This window comes from Chelonoidis abingdonii, chromosome 19 (genome assembly GCF_003597395.2).
Source record: "Chelonoidis abingdonii isolate Lonesome George chromosome 19, CheloAbing_2.0, whole genome shotgun sequence".
Taxonomy (NCBI): domain Eukaryota; kingdom Metazoa; phylum Chordata; order Testudines; family Testudinidae; genus Chelonoidis; species Chelonoidis abingdonii.
This window is the reverse complement of record NC_133787.1, coordinates 9,581,375-9,594,770: the sequence shown is the minus strand read 5'-3', so window position 1 is coordinate 9,594,770 and position 13,396 is coordinate 9,581,375. Positions and strand designations below refer to the sequence as shown.

At 43.9% G+C, this 13,396-nt stretch overlaps 1 protein-coding gene across 1 annotated transcript in view; it reads left to right on the top strand.

The window, feature by feature from the left end:
- Positions 1-13,396, top strand: part of SMPD3 (sphingomyelin phosphodiesterase 3) — a 243,617-nt gene that overhangs the window by 207,644 nt on the left and 22,577 nt on the right. The window lies entirely within an intron of this gene.

Sequence of the window (13,396 nt, the reverse complement as noted above, 5' to 3'; positions counted from 1 at the left end):
TTTAAATTAAAGGTAGAAAAGCTTAAAGTTTAAATAAAACATTGTTTTAGTTTGGAAGAATTTTTTCCAAATGTTTTTGGACTTATCAGCTAACCAAAAACATTTCTACCACCCGGACTGAATGTTGACAGACTGACTGTCTTGTATGCCCCCAGTCAGTACAGAGCACCCGAACATGGCAGATTCTACACCTGAGAACTTTAAGCCCTGATCTTCTTGCAAAGTGTTAATTCCCCTGTAAGATGGATACAGCAGATGCCTCTTCTGTTTAGGAGAGACCCATATACTAGAGAGGTGCTTGGTATGCTAGTCATTCTCACTGAGCATGCATAGTTGACATTTCATCTACTAAAGCAATCTATGACGATTTGGAGGAGACAGTAGAACTCAGATACCAGATAAACAGACCATCTTGAGTGCTCCAATGAACAAACATGCCACACCTAAGACCAGCACAGAAAAGAAAATGCACAGAAAAGACCCAGTACTCATATTGATATCAGTACTGATGCAGAAACCAATGCCTTCTGGTATGAAGAGAGACCACCCTGAGCGCAGGGGGCAGAGACTCCAAGTGAACTCAGTGTCTTTCTACAGAGACAGACAACGCACTTTCTGGGAAGAAAATCACCAAGCCCCACATGGCATAAAACCTGGTGATAAAGAGCAGTCTACCAGCAAAGCACAGAGTAAAAGCTCCCCAGCACAGACCATGGTACTGGCAACACTCTCTGGTGGCATCCCTGGCCAGACCACTGACAACAGACAGCAAGGAGTACCACGAGGAATCAGACCTGGGTCCAGAGTATCATCATCATTGTACTTCACCACCTAATGACATTTCTTCATCTTCTGATGAAGCTGTGGCACCAGCACAGGTACTGGCACTGTACTTGGTCATTTCAAGAACTTGTCATGAGAATTGCACAAACCCTGGAAATAGAGACAATGATGATGCAAGAAAAGTCTTATGAGATATTTGAAATATTGACAACTTCTGGCCTGGCCAGAATTGCCCTCTCTATAAATGAAAGGCTACTCAATCCTGCTAAGGCTCTTGGGCAAACCCCTGCCATGATACCACTCATAGTGAAAAGAATGGGCAACAGGAGATGGATCATTTGATGATTACCTGTTCTGCTCATTCCCTCTGGGGCACCTGGCATTGGTCACTGTCGGAAGATAGGATACTGCGCTAAATGGACCTTTGGTCTGACCCATATGATACAGAGGGTAATATTGAGAACACACCCTAAGTTCATCCCTAAAGTGGTCTTGGAGTTTCACCTAAATCAGTCCATCAACCTGCCAGTCTTCTTCCTGAAAACCCACTTGATGTTGGAAGAGAAGCTACATAAGGTGAATGTTTCAAGAGTCATGCTCTCTTACCTTTCCAAGACTACATCCTTAGAATCCAGTTAATGTAATAAACGAAACAGTCTTTGAATAAATAACTGCTTTTGATGAAGAACAGTTGCTTACCCTACAGTAACCGTGGTTCCCTGAATATAAGAACAGCTATACTGGGTCCATCTAGCCCAGTATCTTGTTTTCCCACAGTGGCCAGGTGTCCCAGAAGAGATGAACAGAACAGGTCATCATCAAGTGATCCATCTCCTGTTGCCCATTTCCAGCTTCAGGCAAACAGAACCTAGAGATACCATCCCTAATAGCCATTGATGGACCTAAATGTTGAGATGTTGTAGTTAGCATAGGTCTCACTGTAGCCATATAGGCTGTCTCCCCATCTTTTGGTAGCCATATCAATCTCATCCAAAGGCCAAGCCTCTTGTGACAGAGAATCTAAGTGGATCATGCAATGTATTTCCACCTGCTATCAGACTGTTGCTCCTTCTAAACATCAAGGCATGCTCCCCTGGGACACAGTCAGTGCCTTCAGCCTGCTTTAGACACATGCCAGTATCTGAGATCTGCAACATGGAGCAACTCACTGACCTTTCTTAATACTTTTTGCCCAGGACATGGCAGCTAGATCTGATGCTGAGTTCGGGAGAGCAGTTCTGCAATTGTTATTTGACTGATAAAGCTGAAATCCCCATCTAGTGGGATTCACACTGACACATACTTGAAGAACCACATTAACTTATTTTGTTCAAGATGTTGTAGTCAGTGTGTATCCCATGGCCTGCCCTCTGTCCCTGCTTTTCATAGTTCTTGGCTAGTGCAGGCTTTTAATTATGAGGAAACAGAGAGAGTTGCAGCCACCCCACCCTTTGTGCCCTCATACAAGAGCACAAGAAGGTAAAAGGTATATGAATGGGCCCAGTGAACACTGCTGTTCAAAATAATTCAATCTTGTGCCCACGAGGAATACTGACACCTACATTTGGTTTCATGCTGCCTACATCATCTCAAAGAATCAGTTATTTAAGGGTAAGTCACTGTTCCAAAATAAGTTATTTGTTCAAAGGCTATTTCATTTATTACAGTAACTGAATTCTAAGGATTTGATTTGTACAAGTTCATAATACATTTTGCAATATCAGCAATTCAGGTTTGGAAAATAAGCTGTGAGAATTAGCTGCCCTATCTCTCAAACCAAAAATGTCCTGTTTGGGTTAAATTTTATAGCAGTTGCAATAATAAAACAAAGGACAATCCTGCAAACCCTTACTCAACACATAGGATCAGACCCCAAGTTAGCAGGAGTTGTGTGTGACCACAACCAGCTGTATTTTATTAATGTGGCTATAATTGTGCTCGAAGTAGATGGGAAGAACATTGCATCCCTTTTGGGCTGCACTAAGACTATTGCAGATATGGCCTTATGCAAAACATAGATTTATTATAAATGGATGGAACCTTGAACCTGTGCTCCAGGCCAGTGCATGTTCACATTAACCTAGTCAAGGACAAGTAGCACACATTTTGTTTGGTCAGTGTTTCAGCAACAGTGAGATTTTGGAACAGAACTGGCAATTACTATAGTAAACTGAAGAGACTGAATAGCTTTAAAAAGAGACGTGAATTTTCAGCTCCATTTTAATAATGTAAGATTCTTCAGTTTTCTATTTTTATTGCAGTGTTCTGGTAAAATCTTGCTCTGAGCATGTGTTTTCTGGAGCCTAGATTCGCAGTTGTTCTGAGTCCTGATTTAGATTCTTAGCTTCCATTTAGCCCTTCTTCCTTTTCACCACCCAATAATCCACTCTCTGTTAGGCTTTGACACCAGTGCTGTCAGATTCCAAAAAACATTAGAGAACAAACAAACAGAAATGGGCAAAAAACATGTTCACTTCTCAGAGTCAGAGCATTAAACTTCTCCGTTTAAAAATAAGTACCCTTTGTATTTCTACTTTTGTATTTTTGCTTCATATTTTCAGGCTTATCTGTCAAGCTATATCAAAGACAACAGAATTACATTTAAGAGCCTACATGTCTTTCAGTTAGTCATATTAATTTGCGCAATGAAATGGAAAACAAACTCCTTACAGTTTGGCATAGCTGTTTTCTGTCAAGTGTATTAATTACTTGATTCAAAACATTTCACCTTTTTAAAAAAAGAATAATGATAGAAAAAGAATAAATCAGCTACATAAAGATGTGGCATCTATTAAAAAGACAAACATTAGATTCTCTGTCATGACCCTGTCCTCCAAAGGAGTTGCAATCCCTCCCAGTTTGGTATTATCTGCAAACTTAGTAAGTGTACTTTCTATGCCAACATCTAAGCCATTGATGAAGATATTGAACAGAGCTGGTCCCAAAACAGACCCCTGCGGAACCCCACTTGTTATACCTTTCCAGCAGGATTGGGAGGGAATGCCATTAATAACTACTCTCTGAGTACGGTTATCCAGCCAGTTATGCACCCACCTTATAGTAGCCCATCTAAATTGTATTTGCCCTAGTTTATCGATAAGAATATCATGCAGAGACCGTATCAAATGCCTTACTAAAGTCTAGGTATACCACATCCACCGCTTCTCCCTTATCCACAAGACTTCTTATCCTATCAAAGAAAGCTATCAGATTGGTTTGACATGATTTGTTCTTTACAAATCCCATGCTGGCTATTCCCTATCACCCTTACCATCCTTCCAAGTGTTTGCAAGATGATTTCCTTAATTACTTGCTCCATTATCTTCCCTGGCACAAAAGTTAAACTAACTGGTCTGTAGTTTCCTGGTTGTTTTTATTTCCCTTTTTATATAGATGGGCACTATACAATTATTTGCCCTTTTCCAGTCTTCTGGAATCTCTCCCGTCTCCCATGACTTTCCAAAGATAATAGCTAGAGGCTCAGTACCTCCTCTATTAACTCTTGAGTATTCTAGGATGCATTTCATCAGGCCCTGGTGACTTGCAGCATCTAACTTTTCTAAGTGATTTTTAACTTGCTCTTTTTTATTTTATCTTCTAAACCTACCCCCTTCCCATAAGCATTCACTATGTTAGACATTCCTTCAGACTTCTCAGTGAAGACTGAAACAAAGAAGTCATTAAGCATCTCTGCCATTTCCAAGTTTCCTGTTACTGTTTCTCCCTCCTCACTGAGCAGTGCAGGGCCTACCCTGTCCTTGGTCTTCCTCTTGCTTCTAATGTATTGATAAAAAGTCTTCTTGTTTCCCTTTATTCCCATAGCTAGTTGAGCTCATTTTGTGCCTTTGCCTTTCTAATCTTGCCCCTGCATTCCTGTGTTGTTTGCCTATATTCATCCTTTGTAATCTGACCTAGTTTCCATTTTTTATATGACTCCTTTTTATTTTTTAGGTCATGCAAGATCTCGTGGTTAAGCCAAGGTGGTCTTTTGCCACATTTTCTATCTTTCCTACCCATCGGAATAGCTTGCTTTTGGGCCCTTAATAGTGTCCCTTTGAAAAACTGCCAACTCTCCTCAGTTGTTTTTTCCCCTCAGTCTTGATTCCCATGGGACCTTACCTATCAGCTCTCTGAGCTTACCAAAATCCACCTCCTGAAATCCATTGTCTCTATTTTGCTGTACTCCCTTCTACCCTTCCTTAGAATTGCAAACTCTATGATTTCATGATCACTTTCACCCAAGCTGCCTTCTACTTTCAAATTCTCAACGAGTTCCTCCCTATTTGTTAAAATCAAGTCTAGAACAGCTTCCCCCCTAGTAGCTTTTTCAACCTTCTGAAATAAAAAGTTGTCTGCAATGCAGTCCAAGAACTTATTGGATATCTGTGCCCACGCGGTGTTATTTTCCCAAAACATATATCTGGATAGTTGAAGTCCCCATCACCACCAAATCTTGGGCTTTGGATGATTTTGTTAGTTGTTTAAAAAAAGCCTCATCTACCTCTTCCACCTGGTTAGGTGGCCTGTAGTAGACTCCTAGCACGACATCACCCTTGTTTTTTTACCCCTTTTATCCTAACCCAGAGACACTCAACACTTCCGTCTCCTATGTCCATCTCCACCTCAGTCCAAGTGTGTACATTTTTAATATATATAAGGCAACACCTCCTCCCTTTTTCCCCCTGTCTATCCTTCCTGAGCAAACTATACCCATCCACACCAACATTCCAATCATGTGTATTATCCCACCAAGTTTCAGTGATGCCAACAATGTCATAGTTGTATTTATTTATTAGCACTTCCAGTTCTTCCTGCTTATTACCCATACTTCTCGCATTTGTATATAGGCATCTAAGATACTGGTTTGATCTTGCCTCCCAGTTTTGCCCTGACCCTCCTTTCTCTCTGCCATTATAGCCCACGCTCCCTCTTGTTTCCGACCCATCTCCCAGGTCTCATGTTCCCCACTTACCTGTGGGCTTTGCTCACCTGTCCCGTCGAACCTAGTTTAAAGCCCTCCTCACTAGGTTAGCCAGTCTGTGTGCAAATAGGGTCTTTCCCCTCCTCGAAAGGTGAACGCCATCTCTGCCTAGCAGTCCTTCCTCAAAATAGCATCCCATGGTCGAGGAAGCCAAAAGCCTCCTGGCGACACCATCTTCGCAGCCAGGCATTCACCTCCATGATGCATCTGTCTCTGCCCGGGCCCCTACCTTTGACAGGAAGAATCGAAGAGAATACCACCTGCACTCTCCAAACTCCTTCACCCGTACTCCCAGAGCCCTGTAGTCACTCTTGATCCGCTCAGTGTCACACCTCGCAGTATCATTTGTGCCCACATGGATGAGTAGCATGGGGTAGTAGTCAGAGGCTGGATAATCCTCGACAATGCCTCTGTAACATTTTGGATACGGGCCCCCGGCAGGCAGCATACCTCCCGAGATGAAATGTCAGGGCGACAGATGGGCGCCTCCGTCCCCCTCAGCAGAGAGTCTCCGACCACCACTACCCTACATTTCCTATTTTGCAGTGGTGGCAGCAGACCTCCCAGCCTTAGGGGTACGAGGCTTCTCCTCCTTTACTGTAGGGGGTGATTCCTTCTCTCCTGTATCAAGAAGAGCATAACGGTTACCTATTACCACGGGCGGGAGGGTTCGGAGCAGGGGTGGGAGCACTGCCTGCTGCCAGAAGTAACCAGCCAGTGCCAGTGTCCCCGCCACCTGAGAGCCATCTCTTCCACCATCAGTGGTGTGTCAGCAGTCCTGTGTACTGGGACAGCTACCTCAGCTGTCTCCACATGGACATTGTCCAGGAATCGCTCGTGGATTTGGATGCTCCTCAACCTAGTCACCTCCTCCTGTAGCTCTCCCACCTGCTGCCTGAGAGATTCCACCAGTAGGCACCTTTCACATTACATGCTCCCCTGCAGCCTGGATATCAGTAAGTGGAAATTGCAAGTTACAGTCCCTGCAACACCATACCAGGATCTGGGTAGAAGCATCCATGCTCAGGTGCTCTGTCCGGCTACAGGCGCAGGTGGAGGAGACAGAAGCAGTGCTGGCACAGGTGTTGCAGGTCTTCCTAACCATCGTAAGCCTCCCTCTGTCAAACTCCCTTGTCTGCAGCTACCTGTCCGCTCTGTTCCCCTGGTCACTCTGCCTCTGGCTTTTAAAGCCTGCTTGCCTAGGTCAGTCCCGCCCCCTCGTGAGTCACACTGGGGAAGGCCAATCAAAGGCAATCAAGGGAACAATCAAGGGAACAAGGTCAGGCACTCAGTTCCAACTGCCACAGCAGCTGTAACTGAAACTGAAGTCACCTGAAATCAGAATCACAATTAAAATTCAAACAGTTGAGCACACTCACTCACACCAACAGCTGGTACTCTCACCTGGTATCCTGCTCAGCAGTGGGATCTCTTGCTCTCCCTCTCAGACTCTCGTCTGCAGCTCCCTGTCTGCTCCATCAACAACTGCTCTTCCCTCCGAGAGCCCAAAGCCTGTAGTCACGACTACCTCAGCAGAGACTTCGGCCTCAGGAGTTCCATTGTCCCAAGATCTGGCTGTATCTGAGATACCCGACCATCTGCTCCTCGGCTCCAATATGCTGTTGGTACAGAGAACATCCAGATTGCCTGAACTTTGCCCAATATCAACTGTTTCACCTCACATCTCTCCAGTTACTCCACCATTCCAGAGTGAACTTAAGAAGAGGATTCTGATGAAGACCTCTCCTTGTTCTCTCAACTGTGAGTTCAGGGCTCTCCTCCTAACTCATACAGAGGCCACTTCGTAGAAGCCTCTGATGAAGCTGCAACTGTTTGTGGCCCACAATTACCACCAATGCCTCACTAGTATGAGCACCTTTGGGTGGCTCCTCCTATGTCTTATGCACCTTCTCATTGTCCATATTGGGACCCCGGGGCAACTTATCACCAACAGTTTTCCAGAGCATCAGGTTCCACCAGTCATAGACAGGAGCAACCAGCATCACCTACTCCCTCCAGGAGGCCTGATCCTCCAGAAGAATCCTTCGAAAAACAGGAGGCTAGAGCTGATTAAGGGATTTCTCCTACGGCGAACATTTCCATGAAGCAGTATGCCTCCTCCATCATTCCTGGCAGATGATTTTAAACATTTCCAGGACCTGGTCAGGAGGGTCGCAGACTACAGAGTACCATTGAGGAGGAGACAGAGCCTCATCTTAAGCTGTTTGGCATCCTCCATTCACCCTTTTCAGCCTGTAGAGGCTTGCCTGTTAATGAGGCTCTTCTGAACGTAGTGAAGATCATCTGGCACACCCCAGCTTCTATTCTGTCTACATGCAAAAAAGAGTTGACAAGAAGTATTATGTCCCAGGAAAGGACTCAGAAATTTTATTTTCTCATCCATCACCTACTCTTTGGTAGTTGACTCAGTGAATGAACATGGTAGTTAGCATCATGCTAAGACCATGCCTCATGACAAAAACCACAAGCGTAGGGACATACTGGGGAGAAAGTTCAGAACTGCCGGTTATCAGACTTTGATGACAAAGTACAACCGTGTGAATTACACCAAGCTGACCTCTTTTGTGGACCATCTACTGACAAAACACAGGAACAGTTCCAGGCAGTTATTGCAGAGGGTCAGCTACTTCCCAGGTCAATCCCGCAAGCCTCCTCTGAGCCACTGATACCGCCATCTGTTTGATTGCTTCAGCAGTGGGAATGAGAAGAGCCTCCTGGCTCCAAGTCTCTGAATTTCCAAAAGAGGTCCAGAGTACAGGAACTTCTTTTGATGGGTCCAGTTATTTGCAGATAGCATGGATGAATTTCTGCGAACGCCGAAGGACTCTAAAGCTATCTTGTGTTCTCTTGGTATTTATACACCGATCTACAAGAGAAAACAAGTCTCAGGCGGCCCTTAGATCCAGACTCATCCAATTCCTTCCCTCCCTGAGGTCCTGTGAGCCACAACAAAAGAGGCAGAAGTTTCAGAGAAGAAAACAGTCCTCTGCTCAGCCTCCCATCCCTTTAATACTTCTTTCCTGATCAAGGACTATGATGAGGCCCTTCGCCACAGTAGCCTAGTTGAAGCCTCTCATCCTGTGCTTCCTGAAGCATCAAATCAAGAATTATGGGAAAGTGCACCTCTTTTCACATCATCTCTCTGAACAAGCCAGCATAATTTTGCTGGAATTTGGTCTGAACCAGTTGTCTAGGCACAGATTTCCTCAGTACTGTTCTTTAAGAACAAAGGGTCTTCATCAGAGTCTGAGGTCAGAGAAAGGGACATCAGCTGGCTAATCTCATCCACACCTCCTCCCAAAAATATTTTCTCCTAATGGCAGCACACGCACGCACATACACACAAGTTAGTCTACACAGAGTTTGGTGTGACTTCATTATACGTAAGTAGGTACTTAATATGGTAAGTGAAACTACCATTTCTCTGGAAAGCCAGAATCATGATGTGTTGTTATTTTGATTTGTGACCAACATTGTGCCTGGAGGGAAGTTTGTTGTTTTATCTGTTGCAAATAACAGGACTCTCTTTCATCAAATGAATGCTGAATCTCTTGATTCGGCCTATAATTTATTCCATGTGTGTTTCTTCCGTTTTCTCTAACCATGTTTTAATTGTAGGGCTCCATTTTGTAAGCCATAGCTTGGCAATAGATTTGTTAGCAGCTACCATTAACATTCTGAATTGTAGTTCTGTATGGTTTTGTAGTGCGGTGGTGAGAAGGGGTGTTTCTAAGAATATTCTAGATTGAATTCCTGTCAAGCTGTGTACTGACAGTATGTGTAGGCTCTGTTTGATATAGATTCTTATGATGTGCTCATCACTGTAATATCTGAGCACCTTCCAGTAGTGCATTAAGCAAGGTGCGTACACATTTGTCACATGTCTTTTTTCTCTCATCCTCTCCGTATGTATCCCTATCTATGTATCTGTAACCAGAAACTGTAGATCAGGGAGTAGTTCCAAGAAAAGTTTGTGCTGACTTGTGTGTCCATAGCCTCTCCAGCAAAGATTGCAGGAGAGAAAGGGTTGGCTTCATTTTGTAAATGATAATTGATGTCCAGAAGAAAAGTGAGATTTTACATTAGAATTAATGTAATTAAGAAGGTGAGTGAGTGAAGAGAGTTGTTCAGCAGGTATCTGTCCAAGTTGCCTACTGCTAAAAGACTTATGGCTTGTCTACACTACCACTTAAGTCGATGTAAGTTAGGTTGCCAATGGCTTTTTGAAGTTTTTGTAAATTACATTGACTTAAAGCTGTGCCTAGGCACTCTCAAGAATATAAGGACAGATCCCCATCCATGTCTGTTCCTAACAGAGATCTCTCCCTGGCCCTGTCCAAATCCAGTGAGCCTTAACATGTGGATCATAAGGAGTCTTAGACTGCTTAAGACTCCCAGGAAGGACGGTAAAGCACGGAAGAGAAAAAGATCTGTTGGTGGCACCGACACCTAAACATAAATGCTGACATCCACCAGTTTCATCAAAGAGTCCTGGACTTGATTCTTCAGTGGTGATGGGCCACCTGCAACATCTCGAGATGCATTGGAATGGAAAGTCTCGACTGCAGGAATACTCCAGACATCAGGATGTGCAGACACACATTCACCAGACGATATCTTTCTGTTATCCTCAATCCCCTCTCCTCTCCGGCCCTTCTGAGAGATGTTGACACACTGATGGACGAATCTATTTTGGTAATACAGCAACCCTCTCCACGCTAACCCTCAGGCATGAGCATTCACCCTCCAGTACCCATGCTTCTGGCAGTGGAGCAAGAGTAGAACTCCGACTTGGATGAGTCAAACACTCCGGCTGGTCATCCATCTCCTCACAGATATGTCTTAACAGGGAGGTGAGGAGATCTGGATGCCACTTTCCCAGGGACTGCTGGTACCCAATGCCGTCGGTCCCCATCAACCAGTCAACCCCTCATAGGCCAGTGGGACCCATATGGCAGGTGTCCAGAATCCATCCACAAGTCCTACTGCACCTCTCCCACACAACATTTCCTGGATCGACAGATAAGGAAATCACTCAATCTTAATCATCTCTGCTGGATGACCATAAGCAGTACCAGGCTCTACTACAGAAGATAGCAAGGTATTTTCAGATACAAGTAAGGTGGGACGCTCAGAAGTGAGGCCATCCTAGAGTGAGCCATCCAGAGTGATTTGGTATACCTTGGCCTTCTTAGCCCTTACATCTAAAAGAGTTGAGAATCACTAATTCATAGTGACCTGATGAGCCGAGTTCCTTTTCACCCATCCAGTGGCCCGCTTACTGCTGAGGCAGGCAGCCACGGAAAGTGCAAGGTCATAACATCCTAACACCACTCTGGCTGACAAGGGCTCAAAGAAGTTCCATCTTTCAGGAGGAAAGGTTTTCTCTTCAACAAGCCTGCAATTCTGTATCACTATCAGGCTTTGTTAGCAAAATATGATTTAACAACTACCGTAGGCTGGCAAACTTTACAGGACAAACGTCCCCATGATGACAGAGCCCAATTTTAATCCTTCATTGAGGAAGGTGAAGTAGTGGCAAAAAATTCCTACAGGCTGCAGTGAATGCAGCAGACAAGGCACCTAGAGAGCTAGCCACTAGTATAGTTATAAATAGGGCCCTACCAAATTCAGTCTATTTTGCTCAATTTCATGGACATAGAATTTTAAAAACAGTAAGTTTCACAGTTTGATGTTTACATCTGAAATTTCAGCGTGTTTTAACCATAGGAATCCCCACCAAAAAGGGGGAGTTATGGGGGTGGGGTCACAAAGCTGTTGTAGATATAGGGTATGTCTACACTGCATTGTTAACTTGGATGTGACACTTCTCGAGGCACCCTGGGCTGATAGTTGGGAGTCTTGCCTGTACTACCTGGTTGTTAGCTCCTTATGGATCTCTGGGCCTTCTGGCAGTTGGCATCAAGAGATTTACAATTGCTGGACCCAGGTCTGATGGCCATGCTAATGCATCCGTACTGCACTACGCAGACCTTCTGACTCAGGTCTGAAGTTTGACCTTTGTCCACACTGCAAAATGGGCTTGGATCAGAGTCACAGCGGGACTTAGCCTCTGACCCACTCCCTTTAGTCAGGTCATAGGACCTGGGTCCTGAGTGCTTGCTGAGCCGAGTCAGACTGATTTGTATGTGGACAGAAGGCGAGTTTGGGCTCAAACCTAAGTCAGAGCCCAGGCTTAATGCGCAGCGTATATGTACCCAAAGCCACAGAGTGAGTCAGTGGCAGAACAATAATAAAGCAGGGGCCTGGGGCTCTGGATTATATTCAGACTATGTTCCCACTGGCATAAAACCATAAGTCAAAATTTTTTCACCTTGGGGAGCTTTTGCTGCCCTTCACATAGCTCCACACTTTAGTGGTGTTAACTTATGCAAGTTGTTACCCAGGCTGACCTGAGTAATAGTCCCCTTTAGAAGATACTCAGATGCACATTTTTCATTGAGTATTCAAAGATATGTTACCAAATTATCAAAGGCATTAGTCATGTATCCTGAAGGCTTAACCTCACACCCCTTGTGTTAAAACTATTTGCATAACTCAAAACACCCTTTGCCATCTGTCTTAATGTGTGCATGCTTGCTCAGTATGTTTACCAAATATCCTCACATATAAACCAATATGCATATATACAAGCTCTCTAATTTCCCTTCTGAGCACTGATAAAAACCAGTGACATGGGTATAAACCAGCACTTGTCCCCTCTCTATGCTCACCATCTTTAGGATTAAAAAAGCCTATCTGGTAACTGAGATGAGGAAATATCCTTTATTAGACCATGTTCTGTTGACGAAAGAGTCAAAACCAACAGAAATTGGTCCAATAAAAGATATTACCTCACCCACCTTGTCTCTCTAATACTCTGGGACTAGCATGGCTACAACATTGCATAACAGGCACATTTGCAAGTCTTATAAGATGTGCATGCTATAAAACTCACACTTGAAGTTCTTATCAGGACTACCAGTGCAGATCTCACAAGATATGCATCTGAGGAGGTCTCTTCTTTAATCTTATGCCAAAGAGTGGCTGGTGGGCGTTTTCCCCAAGCCAGAAAAGCCTAGCTTTCCCGTCCCCGTGATGCATGTAAGTTAACATCTTGATATTAAGGCTTACTTACCATACGTGGCTGAGAAAAAGCAGATATGTATTTTATAAGCACAAATAACCCTCAGTATTAAACAATCACCATCTACATACTGTGTGATCAGTGATAGATGTCTGAGATAGTCTTGACATGCCTGGGATGTTTTAAAACACAGAATAATATAACATACAAATCAAGCTATTTCATCATAAAGAGTGATTCTGGGCATGTTGTTCACCATATACTCGGAACATGACATTTCAAATCAAATCTTCATTTCATGTGGAAGGAAAGAAACATTGTTCTTTCTTACCTTGACATGTTTATCATTTGGAGGCTCAGCCAGCTATCTCCCTGGGTTCACACTCTAGTTCCAGAAAATCAAAGATAATCATCATTTGTTACAAGTATCATGCCTAGCTTGTTGTTTTGTGTGTAGCAAACAGAACAAAAGTGGGAGGGAGAATACAATGATAATTATTTTAGGAACTAATTTTCTCCCTCTG